The sequence below is a fragment of the Canis lupus genome, chromosome 7 (assembly GCF_003254725.2).
Source record: "Canis lupus dingo isolate Sandy chromosome 7, ASM325472v2, whole genome shotgun sequence".
NCBI classification, from domain to species: Eukaryota; Metazoa; Chordata; class Mammalia; order Carnivora; family Canidae; genus Canis; species Canis lupus.
Genome location: NC_064249.1, coordinates 70,786,948 through 70,803,090, shown reverse-complemented (window position 1 = coordinate 70,803,090; position 16,143 = coordinate 70,786,948). Strand labels below are relative to the sequence as shown.

Sequence of the window (16,143 nt, the reverse complement as noted above, 5' to 3'; positions counted from 1 at the left end):
TCAAAAGCAATAAAAAAGAGATTACAGAGCATTGAAAACAGATCTGAAGGACAGGCTTGAGAAATTCAAAAAATGGAATGGAAAAGAGCATAATGCTTAAAAAGTTAAGAGAAAAATAATGCTATGGATAAAGCATAATTGACATCTGGTATTCTAGAACAAAAGAAAGATAAATATATTTTAAATACATAGAGCAAAACTTCCTTGATATAAAAGAAAGAGAGAATAAAAGTTTCAACAATAGAGAATGATGAACATCAGATAACTTAGTAAAGCTACTGGACTTTAAGGATTAAAAAGTAGTTATATGGACATCTGAACAAAATATTAGGTTGGTCTTATACTTCTTCACTGCTGTATTCAAAGATGAGATAATAGATACTTAAAATTCTAATGAAAGACAGTCTTACCCACCATGTTGCTATTCAAGAAACAGATTAAAACAAACAAACAAACAAACAAACAAACAAACAAAAAAACCCATATTCTGGGACACCAGAATATGTCCCAGTGGCTCAGTGGTTTAGTGCCTGCCTTCAGTCCAGGGAGTGATCCTGGAGTCCCGGGATGGAGTCCCACATCAAGCTCTCTGCATGGAGCCTGGTTCTCCCTCTGCCTATGTCCCTGCCTCTCTCTGTGTGTCTCTCATGAATAAATAAATAAAATCTAAAAAAACCCCACATATTCTTAAACATTCAATAATTAAGACCTTGCAGCATCTGTGAATATACTTCTTGAAAAATACCTGTTGAGATTAAATGCCAATCAACCTTCATATTGACTGGTAAAGCCACAATAAAAGATGGATTATTAGCATTGAATCATTTTCATATGAAGCAAGAGCTAACAACTGTGAACACTGATTAAAAATGGAATATAAAAAATGGAATATAAATGTTATAAATATGCATATAGTACTGACAATAATATAATAATCTTCAGGAGTTAGAGAAGTGGGGTATAGTTTATCTTCCTTCTTAGTGGAATAAGATTCATATTTCTCATAACAGAGAAATACAGATGATATAAATCCGGCCGGTCATGTCTAGTGTTACATTTTACCAGTTAGGAAATAGTTTAGTCACACATTCCATACTTTATAATTTTTTTTTCAAACATTCTGTTTTTTTATACTGACTAAATTTCTATTTATATAAGAACAAATTGTTTCCTTTCAAATATTTTTATTAAAATATATATTGCCTAAAGAAAAAGCCCAAGTGGCATGTGTACAAGTTGATGAATTATAACAAAATGAAAATCTTAGTATAACCATCAACATGTTAAGAAATAGAACAATGCTATAATCTTAGAGTTCTCTTTTGTATACTGTTCTAACTATATCTCCCTATCTCCTTCCCAAATGTAACAACTAACATGGCTTCCAACATCAGAACGTTTGGGAAATTTATATAAATAGAAAATATTGTTTTATACCTAGCTCTTTTGCCCAAGGAAATACTAGTGATGTCAGTTTTTTCTACCTCACTATTGTGGTTCAAATTAGCAATTCCCTAATGACTAATGAAATTTCACAACTCTTCATGTTTATTGGCTATTTGGATATAATCCTTTGTGAATGACTATTCAGGTTCCCCCTGCTTTCTAAAAACTATTACCTCTTTGTTTTATTGGTTTTTAGTTCTGTTAATTTTCAAGATACAAGTCTTTTGTGGGTTTTACATATATCGAATATCTTCTCCCACTTAGTATCTTGCCTTGTCACTTTTATAAAGTTCTCTTTTGATTATATCTAATTTTAGATCAGTACAAATTACCAACCTTTTCTCTTAGAGTCAGTGATTTTTCTGTCTTGTTAAAGGAAATTTTGACTATTCCTTGTTTGCAAAGATATTCCCTTATGTTATATTCTATAAGCTTTATTCTTTTGCTGTTCACATCAGTATTAACATCTAATTTCAGTGGAGATTTGTGAAGAAGTTATCAAAAAAGAAGTTTGAAGTGTCAGGGGTGTTATTTTTAACAGCTTCATTGAGGTATAATTGATATACAAAAAATTCCACACATTTAATGTGTACAAATTAAGAAGTTTGTACTTATCAATACACTCATGATACGATCACACAGTCAAGGTAACAAACATACCCATCACCTCTAAAAGTTTTTTTTTGTGTTTCTCTTTTATGTATGTGTATGGAGAGGGAGATAAGAGCACTTAACCTAAGATCCACTCTCTTAACAAATTTTTTAAGTATATCATACTGCATTGTTTGTAGACACTGTTTTGTACAATGTATTTCTAGTGTTTATTCATTTTAAATAATTGAAGGCTTATACCATTAAACAACTCCCCATTTCCCCCTCTCTTTGGGCCATGGAAATGGCCATTCTATTTTTTGTTTCTTTAAGTATAATATAGATACTTGTCATAAGTGGAATCATATAGTATTTGTCTTTCTTAGACTGGCTTATTTCACTTAGCATAATGTCTTCAAGTTTTATCCATGTTATTGCAAATGTTAGAATTCCCTTCTTCTTAAAGACTGTGTGATGCTTCATTTTAGGTATGTAATTCATTTTGCTTATCTATTTATCTTTCTATGGATATTTAGATTGTTTCTATATCTTGGTAATTGTGAATAATGCTGCAGTGAACATGAGTGTGCAGATATCTCTTCAAGATCCTGATTCATTTGGATATACAACCAGAAATGATATTGCTAGATCATGTGGAAACTCTGTTTTACTTTTGCGAGGAATCTCAATATTGTTTTCCAAATTGATATGCCATTTTAAATTCCTACCAACAGTGCACAAATGTTCTCTTTTCTCCATGTATTTACTCTTTCAGTTGCTCTTTTCTCCTTTTCACCTCTCCATACTTGCATCTGGGGTCATTTTCCTTCTGCCTTGAAAAAATATTTCTATATATTTCCTTATAGTGGGCCTGCTGTTGATACATTCTTACAGCTTTACTTTGCATAAAGATGTCTTTCTTTTTCCTTCATTTTTAATGGTGATTTTCCTGGGTTAAATTTTAAGTTAGAAGGTTTTTACTTGTTTTTCAGCATTTGAAGGTGTAATTCAGTTGTTTTCTGGTCTCATTTTTTTTTTTTTTTGGTAGTTGATAAATCAGTTATTGGTTTAATTTTCGCTTCTTTGAAAGCAAAATGTTTTTAACCTCTTGTTAACAGGTTGTCTTGGTTTTCAACAGTGTAGCTCCGTACATAGTTGTAATTTTCTTAGTTTTCATCATGTTTGGCATACATTTTAATTTTTTAATATACCTTTTATCAATTTCGGAAAATGTTCACCTGTTATCTGTTCAAAATCTACTTCTGTTCCATTCTTTCTGTGCTCTATTTTGTGGAATCCAATTACATCTGTATTAGGACTTTTCATTATGTTACATAAGTCTCATATAAACTTTGGATGTGTTATTCTGGCATATTTTCCATTCTACTAATTCTTTCTTCAACTATATCTAATATACTACTGAACATAGTAGTTGAATTTTTATGGCCAATTTTTGTATTTTGAGTTAGAACTTCCATTTGGTTCTTTTTTATAGCTTCTTGTTCTTTTCTAAAACCCTCATCTTATCTAATTTCTGAATATACTAATTACACTTGTGATATTTATGTGACTAATAACTATGTTTTTGATAACTATAAGCTCTGGGTCTTCTGTAGATCTATTTCTCTCTCTCTCTACTTCCCTACCCTCCCCTTTCTCCTTCTCTCCCTCCTTCCTCTTTTTAAATCATTTGGTCTTATTCTCTGATGTATCTGGTAATGTTTGACTGAATGCTGCTCATTGTATACAAACAAGTGTAAAGACAATTTTTGGCTCTGGCTAATGTTATCTTCCTCCAGAAAGAATTTGCTTTTAATTCTAGAAAGCAGTTATCTAAGGGCAGATCACTTTCACACAGAGATTGAGTTAACTTCATAGTATACTTTAGCCTTTGTGGAAACCAGATTTATCTATAATTTACTCCTTTTTTCTGATGTTTAGCCAGCTCCTCAGGCATTCTTGTGAAAAACCTTTCCCCTTCCTGAGCTCTAAACTTCAACTTTTATATATCAAACTATTAATACTTTGGAATCCATGCTCAGTTTACAGTTTCTCATTGTGATTTGACAAATGGACAGATTAGAAGCTAGATAAAATGTCGGTTCTTCCCTTCTCTCTGGGAACTTTACACAGTAAATACTTTCTGCCTCATTAGCTTTGTGATTAACACTTATGCTTTTAATTCCCAGCAATTATTGTTGCTCTCAGTAGAAGGATTCAGTAGCAAGATTCTAATCTACCTTTATTGGAAATGTAAACAATTTTATTTTAAAGCTCGTATTTCTTAATTTAAGAAGATATTGGAATACGTTTTGGGCAGTATTTTGCAGTTTGAAGAGGGACCTCTTACACTTTGCTAATTGTAAGACTAGTAAATTTTTGTCCACGTTGTTGAAGAAGGTACTTGGGCAGAAAGAAAAGAAAAGCAGTTTGTAGGGTTCTTGACTTTACATTTGGTCTCATTTTGACTTTGTCTTGCTTTCATATTTCATGAATTGTTTCAAGCTCCAGCCTAGCTTTATGGAGTCATAGAAACACAAAATATTAAAATCAAAGTTAGACTTCATCTTTAACATTTTTCAAATTAAATCCTTTATTTCCATTTTGTCATTATACCCTATCATTTCTTCTTTCTGCATTAAGTTTACTTTCTACTCTTTATTTCTATTGTCACCATGTTTATCATATCAGGTATTAAACACATCTTATACCCTGTATTTCTAAGGTAAGTAAAACTTTTCCAGCTTTCTTTCTATTTCACATATACAGCATCATATCACAATGAAGGAAATTGTAAGAATTGTTACTTGATAGATATTTTCAAGAGAACTGCTAACCCACCTAAAAGCAGAATTTTGGTAGGAGGATGGGACAAATATCTCCAAGAAAAGAGTCAATTTCACATTAGAGGCAAAAGATAAAATTTCTACTGGCTATTTCATAAGTGGACAATTTATATTTATTTATTGTCAGAGAGCTTAATATGATTGTGTGAAGGGACTGATTTCCTTATACTATATATATGAATAATTCTCCTACTAATCTCATGATTTTCAAATGTATCCTTCTAGGACCTGCTGGAGTGAACTATCTAAAACACAATATGAGCATATTAATATATAGATTACATATATTATACATTTTATATGGTAGTATATATTAATATAATTCTTTAGGCCCTTCAATAGGTCCGTATTACTTAAACATAAAGCTCAATTTCCTTATGCTTTTTATGTTTTGTCTCATACTTCCACCTCCAGTTTATCCAAATTTAAATCTTTCCACCTTACATATATATTATGGCATTTTGGCCATAACACAGGTACTCTTCAAATACACGAGATTATAGATATATGATCACATCATGTGGAAATTTAACACACATCTTGTGAGGAGACTCTCTTGCTGGCTTAATAAAGTAAGCACTTTATTGGGGGAGCCCATATGCCAAAAAACTGAGTAGACTTCTAGGAACTGAAGGCAACCTTCAGCCAACTGCTAGCCAGGAAATGGTTCTATGATGAGAACTGAATTAATTTTGCAAACAAACTTGAATGAGTTTGGATGTGGATCTTTGCCCAATCGAACTTCTGATGAAACTACAGTCATTACTGACAAATGGATTGTAGAACTAAGATTCTGAAGCAGAAAACCCAATGAAACTGTCCCCAGATTTCTCTCACACCAAAATTATGAGCTATAATAAATGAGGTGTTTCAGGCTGCTAAGTTTGTAATGATACTTTTTGCACAATCACAGAATACTAATATTCCATGCTGTTTCTCACCTTCATGCTTTTGCGTGTATAGTTCCCTTAGCCTTCATGCTGTCCCTACTGATCTTTGCTCAGATAACCAACTGCTATTTGCCATTGATGGCACAATTCATCACTTTTACAAAACATGTGAATTCTTTCCTAATTCTGCCTTTTTGCAAAATATAAATGATCTTTCATTTTGCTCCTTAACCTAATTAATTTTCAACCTTAATTTTTGTGCTACTTCATACTATAGTAGGTACACTTATTTTCCCCATACACTAAACCTGAGGATAGGGATTGTATCATATTTATCTTTGTGTCCACAGTACCTATCAACTGCCTGCTACTATAGGTACCCAAATGTCCCTTGCTAAACTCTTATCAGGCATCTTACCATTGCTCTGACTTTACTCTCATTATTCCCTTCCCAAGAATATATTTTCTATTTCCTTCCCTTTATGCAAATCTAAGTCATTATTCAGGTCAACTGCAATTTATTCAACTTATCTTATTATCTTTGAATATGTATGCCTAACAGTCTAAAAATTCATAACAAAGACAAAGTGTAGAATTGATTCCAGAAGGTAGGGAAGCTGCTTTTCTTACCATGTGTCACTGCTCAGAGCTGCTTTCTGTTCTCTGTTCCATGCTGGATAGAAACACTGCCTATTGCAATGAAGCAAAGCAATTAAAAGCAAACTGTTTCTGTGCCCTTACTGGACTTTCATCTAAATTTCCTGTGTTTAAAAAAAATAAAAATTAAAAATCAAAAATTAAAAAAAAATAAATTTCCTGTGTTTAATCATTCATGTTTTTGAGGGACATCAAAAACTTGATTGTTTTAGCTTTAAATAGGGTTTGGGGTAGGGGGGAGTTGGCAACAAATAAGAAACAAATGGCTTGTAACATAATTAAAAAAGAAAATATATATATATATATATATATATACTTTGAAAAAATTTCAGAAACACCAGCAAATAACAAATAAAGTACATAGTCAATTTACAGGAGGGAAAAAAGAACTATGTTTTTGGCAACTAATTATTGTATCCTCTCTTTGTTTCCAGTATAGTGCTCAAATGTTTTTCACATATACAGCATCATATGTAAAGGCTTCCAACAACATTGTGGGTCAGCATTATATAATTGTTAACAGCAGAGATTGTGGAGTAATAATAATAATAATACCTTTTTTTCTATGGAGTTGTTGAGATCATCTGAATTAATTTATAAAGTGCTCTTAGAAAAGTGCCTGACATTTAATAAATGCTAGCTATTATTATTATTATTGAAAAAACATGCTTATAGAACTTAAGTTACTGGCTAAAGGAATATCCCTAAATGAGTGCAACTTCTAAAGTTTAAACCTAATCTGTCTGACTTTACATCCCATGATCTTAACCACTAGACTATCTTGCATGGTAATCATTTTTTAAGTCTTATCATAGACAAGGAAGTATAAATTAAAACAATGACATTTCTCATTCAAATAAGCAAAGATTAAAACAAAATGTGGAATCAAATCTCAAAATTGCCTTGTAAAACTAAAACCACTGAAATTAGCATTCTCATATAATGTTGCCAAGAATTTAAATGGCTAGACTTTGGGATCCCTGGGTGGCACAGTGGTTTGGCGCCTGCCTTTGGCCCAGGGCGTGATCCTGGAGATCCGGGATCGAATCCCACGTCAGGCTCCCGGTGCATGGAGCCTGCTTCTCCCTCTGCCTATGTCTCTGTCTCTCTCTCTCTCTCTGTATGACTATCATAAAAAAAATAAATAAATAAATAAATAAATAAATAAATAAATAAATGGCTAGACTTTGATAAAGCTAATTCTATCATATATAATATACTATTTGATAATTCCTATCCTAGGTGGAGAAAACAAAACAGGAAAGTAGGTACAAAGATCTTGATCCCAGAATTGTTTTTTTTTTTTTTTTTAATTTATTTATGATAGTCAGAGAGAGAGAGAGAGAGGCAGAGACATAGGCAGAGGGAGAAGCAGGCTCCATGCACCGGGAGCCCAACGTGGGACTCGATCCCGGGTCTCCAGGATGGCGCCCTGGGCCAAAGGCAGGCGCTAAACTGCTGCGCCACCCAGGGATCCCCCAGAATTGTTTACAATACCCTTGACTGTCCAAGAATATTACAACGGTTAAGCAATTTGTATTATTGAATATTTTATTTTTATATGCTTATATTATTGGATATTATACTGCTACTAAAGTCATGTTATTATTATTATTTTTTTTTTTAGAGAAAGCTTGTGCATGTGAGTGCACAAGCAGGGGTAGAGGGTGGGGGCAGGGGCAGAAGGACAGGGAGAAAGAGAATCTTAAAACAGACAAGCAGCTGGATGTGCAGCTTGATCCCATGATTCTGAGATCATGTCCTGAGTCAAAATCAGGAGTCTGACACTTAACTGACTGACCCATGCAGGTGCCCCTAAAGTCATGTTTTTAAATAATGCTGTCATTTAGGAAGATAATAAAATGATGTTACTTTTTAAATAGAATAAAAAGATGATTTTGGTGCATTTTATGAAAGCATTACCTAGGAAAAATTTTATATACAAAACAGAATATGGGGCACCTAGGTGGTGTAATAGGTTGACCACCAACTCTTGGTTTCAGCTCAGGTCATGATCTCTGGACTTACCATGGTGTCTACTTAGTATTGTCTCTCTCTGTCCCTGCCTCCCACCTAAAAATAAGTAAATTAGTCTTTTTAAAAAACTAAATCTAAAGGAAATAAAATCATAATTGAAATAGTGTCTATATGTTGGTAGAATAAATGACTAATATTTCATTTTCTATTTAAATGTTTATCATTTATGCCTCTGTAATGAGCATGAGTTACATTTAAAACCAGAAAAGGCCAATATATATAAACTTTCTTCTAGTTTGGTGGTTACCGGAAGAATAGAAATAAAGGATTGTGAATAGGTTCAAAATATAGAATATTTGTAAGATCATAAAAGCAATATTTGTTATAAATAATCCACTACTTGATATAATAATATAGTTTTCCCCACTATCTGAAAATAGATGATTCCTATGGAACCTTGTGTAAGCTGAAGTGGCAAAGCAAGGAAATAATTTCTATTAATTTTAATTTACATGGAAAAAATTTTGAGCATTCCCACACCCAAAACATAACCCCTCTTAGGCTTTTCTGTTACCTTAGGACACATCTTGTTAGTGAATGCATAAAATAAATCAAGATAAAGGATAGTTGCTCATGATACCATTCAAAGCTATGGTGCCTGGATGCTGAGATGACAAGTGTAGTTTCTGGGGAATGAGCCTGGCAGTGCCACCCCCACTGTTCAAGATACACTCTGCATCTGTAATAGCTTGCTGGAAAACAAATGCTGAAGACTGTTTTCACTGTTCACCTTTTTTCATAAAAATAAATCCTCTTCACATTTCTTTCAGTTAATGAAAGCTGGTACTCATATAAGTCTTCCATGAAAGCCAAGTGGCATAGAACAAACTTTGAAAAAGTGGGGGATACCAATACTATACTGTCGCTGCCCAAAGCTAATATTTCAGGAGTAGAGGTATTATAATGTGAAATGAGTCTCAATGCATTTCCACTAATTTCATAATTCTGTGAATTGCCAGTGGATACTACAAGAAAAAGGAGGAAAACCACACAGCCCAGTCCATGTTTTATTCTCCTGTTCTATTTTTTCCATATCTTAGTGGTGATGAATAGTGATTGACCATGGCCACACATGATGGTTTATAATTGTTGCCAAAAACCTCATGGCCTATATAAGCTCATATCAACAGAGAGCCCTACTTATATTTTCTGTTTAACATAGCTCGTAGTTGAGTCTTTTTAACTTTAGTGACAATGCTACCCAGGAGAAAAGAAGATGCAAAATATTCACGTCTTCACAAAATGTCAGTTATCAGCATGTACATATTGCATCTCCCTAATGACTTGGTTTGGTAAATGAGCAGAAAACATTACCTTGTTACTGTGAAATAAATACTATGAATCAAAGCCTGACCTTTTACATTCCCTCTGCAGTAAGCCTGTCTGTGTGGCTCTTTTATGACAGCATTTAAACATATTTAAGTGTCTCTAATAATTGCAAATAGCCTTCCTAGCACCAATATGCCCTTTTATTTCTCCTCCCCCTCACTGTCATACTTCTTAAACAGTTGGCTCTCTCTACTTTCTCATTTTCCTTTGTTTCATCAAAGGAAAGCAATTTAAGCTGGCTTCTACTCTCAGCACTCTACTGAGGACTATTGTCAATGTTAAAAATAATCTTCATATTGCTCTATTCCATGGCCACCTTTGCATCATTATTTAACTTGATCTTAACACAGCGTTTGACACTGATGAAGAATTCCTGTAGAAAAATTTCTATTTCCAGGGCACCTGTGTGGCTCAGTTGGTTAAACATCTGACTCTTTGGCTCAGGTTGTGATCTCAGGATAAGGAGATTGAGCTCCGCTTTAGAACTTCTCCCTCTCTCTCTGCCCACCCCCTTGCTCATTCCCTCACTCTCTCTCTCTAGAAAAAAAAAGAAACATGTTTATTTCCTTAGCTTCTATGGAACACTGCTATTTCTTCTTTAATTCCTTTTCATGGCTGCTTTTTCTCTGTCTTCTTTGCAAAGCCTCCTTTCTCTATGTGCATGCCACAAATCTGTGACATGGGTGGAATCTGTATCTTCTCACTCTCTATGGACAGAAACATACATTCCCATGACTCCATATTTATAAATTATATAGCCTTTCTCCTAAGTTCAAAGATTGGGATAGCTCATTTCCTTTGAGGTTTCCATTTTGAATTGTATTGGGGTCTCAAACTCAAAATACAGAAATCTGGTTTAAAAAAAAATAGGCTGAGCTTTTGTGTTTGGCTCTCACTTTCCCAATTTTTCAACTATGCCACACTGGATATATTTTTATTTTTATTTATTTTTATTTATTTATTTATTTATGGATATATTTTTAAAATAAACTCTCTGAGGCTTATTTTCGTTATTTGAGTTATTGGGAAAATTGATTAAGATAATGCATGGAAAGCAATTACATCACAGTTCCTACCACATAGTAGGTGTTCAACTGTTGTGCTCCTTTCTTGTTACATTCTCTGTATATGACTTCTTAATACACTTAGCTGTTCAAGGTGAGTAACTTGAGCACCACCATTTACTCTTTCTCTTTCACATTCCACAATGAATCACTTGTGCTCGCTTCGGCAGCACATATACCACAATGAATCACTTGGTTTTGTTGATGGTCCTATTTAAATATATCTCAAATACATCTACTTCTCTTATCTCTACAGGAATTGCTTATCAATATCTCCCGAGGTTTTTTCCAATCTATTATCATTATCATCAAAATCCACTGTTTTTCTTGTGTTCAATCACATCCACTTCTAACCTACAAACTTCAAGGTCACCAGGTAAAATTTCATGACATTAACCTAACTGAATATTTTTAGCTATTAATTATTCCTTTCAGTATAATTCCCAGGCTGTTTAATTGAATATGGAAAGGCTTTAGAGTTATCTCTCAACCTCATCTGTTTTTATCCTTTGACATTCACTTTATTATATGCTCTAATAACCATACTGTGCAGTGGTCCTCTCTTGATTTTTATTTTTTTTTAATTTGAGTATAATTGATACATAATATTACATTAATTTCAGGTGAACAAAATAGTTCAACATCTGTATACTTCACTTTTTCACAACGGGTTTGCTTCCAGAACACAGGTGTCGTGAAAACCGCCGCTAAACCTAAACCAAAATGGAAAAGGAAAAGACTCACATCAACATCATCATCATTGGACACATAGATTCAGGCAAGTCTTCTACCACTACTGGCCATCTGATCTACAAATGTAGTGGGATCGACAAAAGAACAATCAAAAAATTTGAGAAGGAGGCTGCTGAGGTGGGAAAAGGCTCTTCAAGTATGCCTGGGTCTTGGATAAACTGAAAGCTGAACATAAACGTGGTATCACCATTGATATCTCCCTGTGGAAATTTGAGACCAGCAAGTATTATGTGACCATCATTGATGCCCCAGGACACAGAGACTTTATCAAAAAAAATGATTACAGGCACATCTCAGGCAGACTCTGCTGTCCTGATTGCTGCTGGTGTTGGTGAATTTGAAGCAGGTATCTCCAAGAACGGGAGACCCCTGAGCATGCCCTTCTGGCTTACACACTGGGTGTAAAACAACTAATTGTTGGTGTTAACAAAATGGATTCCACTGAACCACCCTACAGCCAGAAGAGATACGAGGAAATCGTTAAGGAAGTCAGCACCTACATTAAGAAAATTGGCTACAACCCCAACATAGTAGCATTTGTGCCAATTTCTGGTTGGAATGGTGACAACATGCTGAGCCAAGTGCTAACTTGCCTTGGTTCAAGGGATGGAAAGTCACCCGTAAAGATGGGAATGCCAGTGGAACCACACTGCTTAAAGCTCTGGATTGCATTCTGCCACCAACTTGTCCAACTGATAAGCTCTTGCGTCTGCCTCTCCAGGACGTCCACAAAATTTGTGGTATTGGTACTGTCCCAGTGGGCCGAGTGGAGGCTGGTGTTCTTAAGCCTGGCATGGTGGTCACCTTTGCTCCAGTCAATGTTACAACTGAAGTAAAGTCTGTTGAAATGCACTGTGAAGCTTTGAGTGAGGCTCTTCCTGGGGACAATGTGGGCTTCAATGTCAAGAACGTATCTGTCAAAGATGTTCGTCGTAGGCAACGTGGCTGGCGACAGCAAAAATGACCCACCAGTGGAAGCAGCTGGCTTCACAGCTCAGGTGATTATCCTGAACCATCCAGGCCAAATCAGTGCTGGATATGCCCCTGTGCTGGATTGTCACACAGCTCACATTGCTTGCAAGTTTGCTGAGCTGAAGGAAAAGATAGATCGTCGTTCTGGAAAGAAGCTGGAAGATGGTCCCAAGTTCTTGAAATCTGGGGATGCTGCCATTGTTGATATGGTTCCTGGCAAACCTATGTGTGTTGAGAGCGTCTCTGACTATCCTCCTCTGGGCCATTTTGCTGTTCATGACATGAGACAGACGGTTGCTGTGGGTGTCATCAACGCAGTGGACGAGAAGGCAGCTGGAGCTGGCAAAGTCACTGAGTCTGCCCAGGAAGCTCAGAAGGCTAAATGAATATTATCCCCAATACCTGCCACCCCAGTCTTAATCAGTGGTGGAAGAACGGTCTCAGAACTGTTTGTGTCAATTGGCTATTTAAGTTTAATAGTAAAAGACTGGTTAATGATAACAATGCATCGTAAAACCTTCAGAAGGAAAGGAGAATGTTTTGTAGACCTTTTTTTTTTTTTTTTTGTGCGTGTGTGGCAGTTTTATTAGTTTTTAAAATCAGTACTTTTTAAATGGAAACAACTTGACCAAAAATCTGTCACAGAATTTTGAGACCCATTAAAACAGAAGTTTAATGAGAGAAAAAAAAATCTGTATACTTCATGCTATGCTCACCACAAGTGTAGCTGTCATCGGTCCCCATATTTCACTATCGCAATAACATTGACTATATTCCCTATATTGTGCCTTTTATTTTCATGGCTTATTTATTCCATAACTGGAAGCCATATCTTCTACTCCTTTTCCCCCATTTTGCCCACTCCTAAACTCCCCTCTATCTGGCAACCAGCAATTTTTTTTCTGGCAACCATCAATTTTTTTCTCTATATTTATAGGTCTGATTCTGCTTTTTGTTTGTTTATTCATTTGTTTTTCAGTTTCACATATGAATGAAATCATATGATATTTGTCTCAGTTTGACTTATTTCATTTAGAATAAACACCTCTAGGTTTTTCCATGTCGTCACAAATGTAAGATCCCATCTTTCTACGGCTGTGTAATATTCCATTGTATGTGCACACCACATCCTCCTTATCCACTTGTCTATCAATGGACTTAGGTTACTTCCTTACCCTAGCTATTGTAAAAAATGCTGCAGTTAATCACAGGGGTGCATGTGTGTTTTTAAATTAGTGTTTCCATTTTCTTTGGGTAAATACCCAGTAGTGGGATTATTGATATTTTGATATTTCTATTTTTAATTCTTAAGGAAGCTCCATACTGTTTTTCACAGTGGCTGCACGAATTTGCATTCCCACCAACAGTACACAGCGGGCCTTTTTCTCCACGTTCTCTTCAATACTTGTTATTTATTTTCTTTTTTATTTTAGCCATTTTGACAGGTGTAAGGTGATATCTCATCATGGTTTGGGTTTGTGTCCTCTCTTGATTTTAATATGATTTTATATATTTGCATATGACAAATATTTTTAGTGTGTTGTTTAATTACATGATTTATAAAGTTATGTTGAGTCTTTTTTTTAAAAGATTTTATTTATTTATTCATGATAGACACAGAGAGAGAGAGAGAGAGAGGCAGAGACACAGGCAGAGGGAGAAGCAGGCTCCATGCAGGGAGCCTGATGCGGGATTTGATCCCGGGACTCCAGGATCACGCCCTGGGCCAAAGGCAGGCACTAAACCGCTAAGCCACCCAGGGATCCCTGTTGAGTCTTTTTAAAGAAAAATAACACAAAAAACATTGTTTTTCCCATTTTGAAAACTATATGTAATTATCAAAGGAAGAGCACAGTAAATTTTATGTCTCATTATCTAATTACAAGACTAGATTTAGGTGCTTAAGTTATATGATAACTTATAAAAATATCAATAAACCATGACATGCAAAAATGAAGTAAAGGAGATTTTAAGCACAAAACTTGCTCAAAACTTTAACAGTTAGGTACAGAACATAAAGCATGTGGGAAAATAGGCTTATGAGAAACAACTCAAAAATACTTCCAGATAAACACAATATTCAAGAAACGCTAGAATAGAGATTTAATTCCAATTTACTGCTTGGCTTTGGAAGAAGCTGCCTTCTAAAGCATAGATATGTTCTTTTTGTTTATTTGACTTGCTTTAGGACTTTAGTGAGACTTTGCCTATGCCCACCCTGATTTGTCATTTACAATACATTTCTAAAATATAACCTTTGAGTTTGTAGGGATTGTTATTCCTAGAACATGCCATATTTTTTTCTTACCTCCTATCATTTTAGAGTTGGGCTGTTTTTCTCTATTCTTATGTTCTTTTCTTTAGCTAAATTTCATCCATCCTTCATGTCATATATGTGACAGTCTCCAGAAAGTCTACTCTGAAGCCTCAACACTCAGTCTGGTTCCCCTCCTGTGCTTTATCCTATTGCTGCACTTCTCACCCTGACTTGCATTCATCTCATTCTTTGTATGTGTCCCTATTGTACTGTCATCATCATAAGGTGAGGGACCTTGACTCATTCATCATTATATGTTCAAGAGCAAGCAGAAAGCCTGCCTCTTAAGAAAAGCTTAGAATGCATTTGGTATCAGGTATTTAATACTTTTAAATGTGGAAGTCAAGAATCAATGATAAAAATCCTCTGCTTTCCCATCAAATTATTTTCTTAAAGTTTCCTATTTTCAATACTTTTCTTTAGTCAGTGCTAATAAATGTTGTATGTTAAAATTAGGTCTAGTGACATCTCTCCCAGTAATGTACTTATTGTGGTCAGGAGGCTGTCAGCAAGGTCCTTTTTCATAGTGAAGACACCTTTTTTAGTATGGGTACCACTGTTTATTGTTGTTGTTTCTTTATTTAATATTTCCCCTTTTTTTCTAATTTCCTTTTAATTTTATTTCTTTATCATTTATCATCACCAAAACATCTATTTTCTTTTTCTTATTGTTTCCAGGGTGAAGGGAAATGACCTTATTGCACTTCTCTGATGCCTGACAAGAGAGTCATTTCTTCCCGGTGATTATGCTGATAAGCCCTGGGGCAGTCATTATCAAATATGATGCTGCTGAATTTTATGTATAAGACTATGACAGTAGTTTATCACTCCAAAAAAAAACTAAGGAAATTTTTATACAATTAAAAAATCTATTTTCTGGAAACTTCCTAAGGCTTTGATAATTATTTGCCTAAAAGTCACTGCCAAAAAAAAAAAAGCTTTTGATTATAATTTACTGAAGTCTTAAAATGAGATTTTATTCTCTGTTTTTACAAAGAAAAGCAGAAGCAAAACTGGTGATCCAAGTAGAAAAAAATATGTTTTCTTTCCTTAAAGGAGTTTTTCCAGCATGCTGGAAAAGACATCAGACATGTATAGATAAAAATAATCAGAATATATTCACATGTGTTCTGTAATAAAAATGGGCATGGTTTGGAGGTTCAGAATATGTGCATTATCCTAGACACCAAGTCTCTCAACAGTTTTAGTGTTACATCCTCATGTAAATTAATTAGCCTTTC

The 16,143-nt window shown here is 34.7% G+C and overlaps 1 long non-coding RNA gene across 2 annotated transcripts in view; it reads right to left on the bottom strand.

Moving 5' to 3' along the window:
- LOC118355194 (uncharacterized) overlaps positions 1-16,143 on the bottom strand; it is a 149,293-nt gene that overhangs the window by 84,268 nt on the left and 48,882 nt on the right. For both annotated transcript variants that reach the window (XR_007412136.1, XR_007412135.1), the window contains exon 3: positions 6,404-6,463. This is a non-coding gene — a long non-coding RNA (uncharacterized LOC118355194). The remainder of the gene's footprint in view (positions 1-6,403; positions 6,464-16,143) is intronic.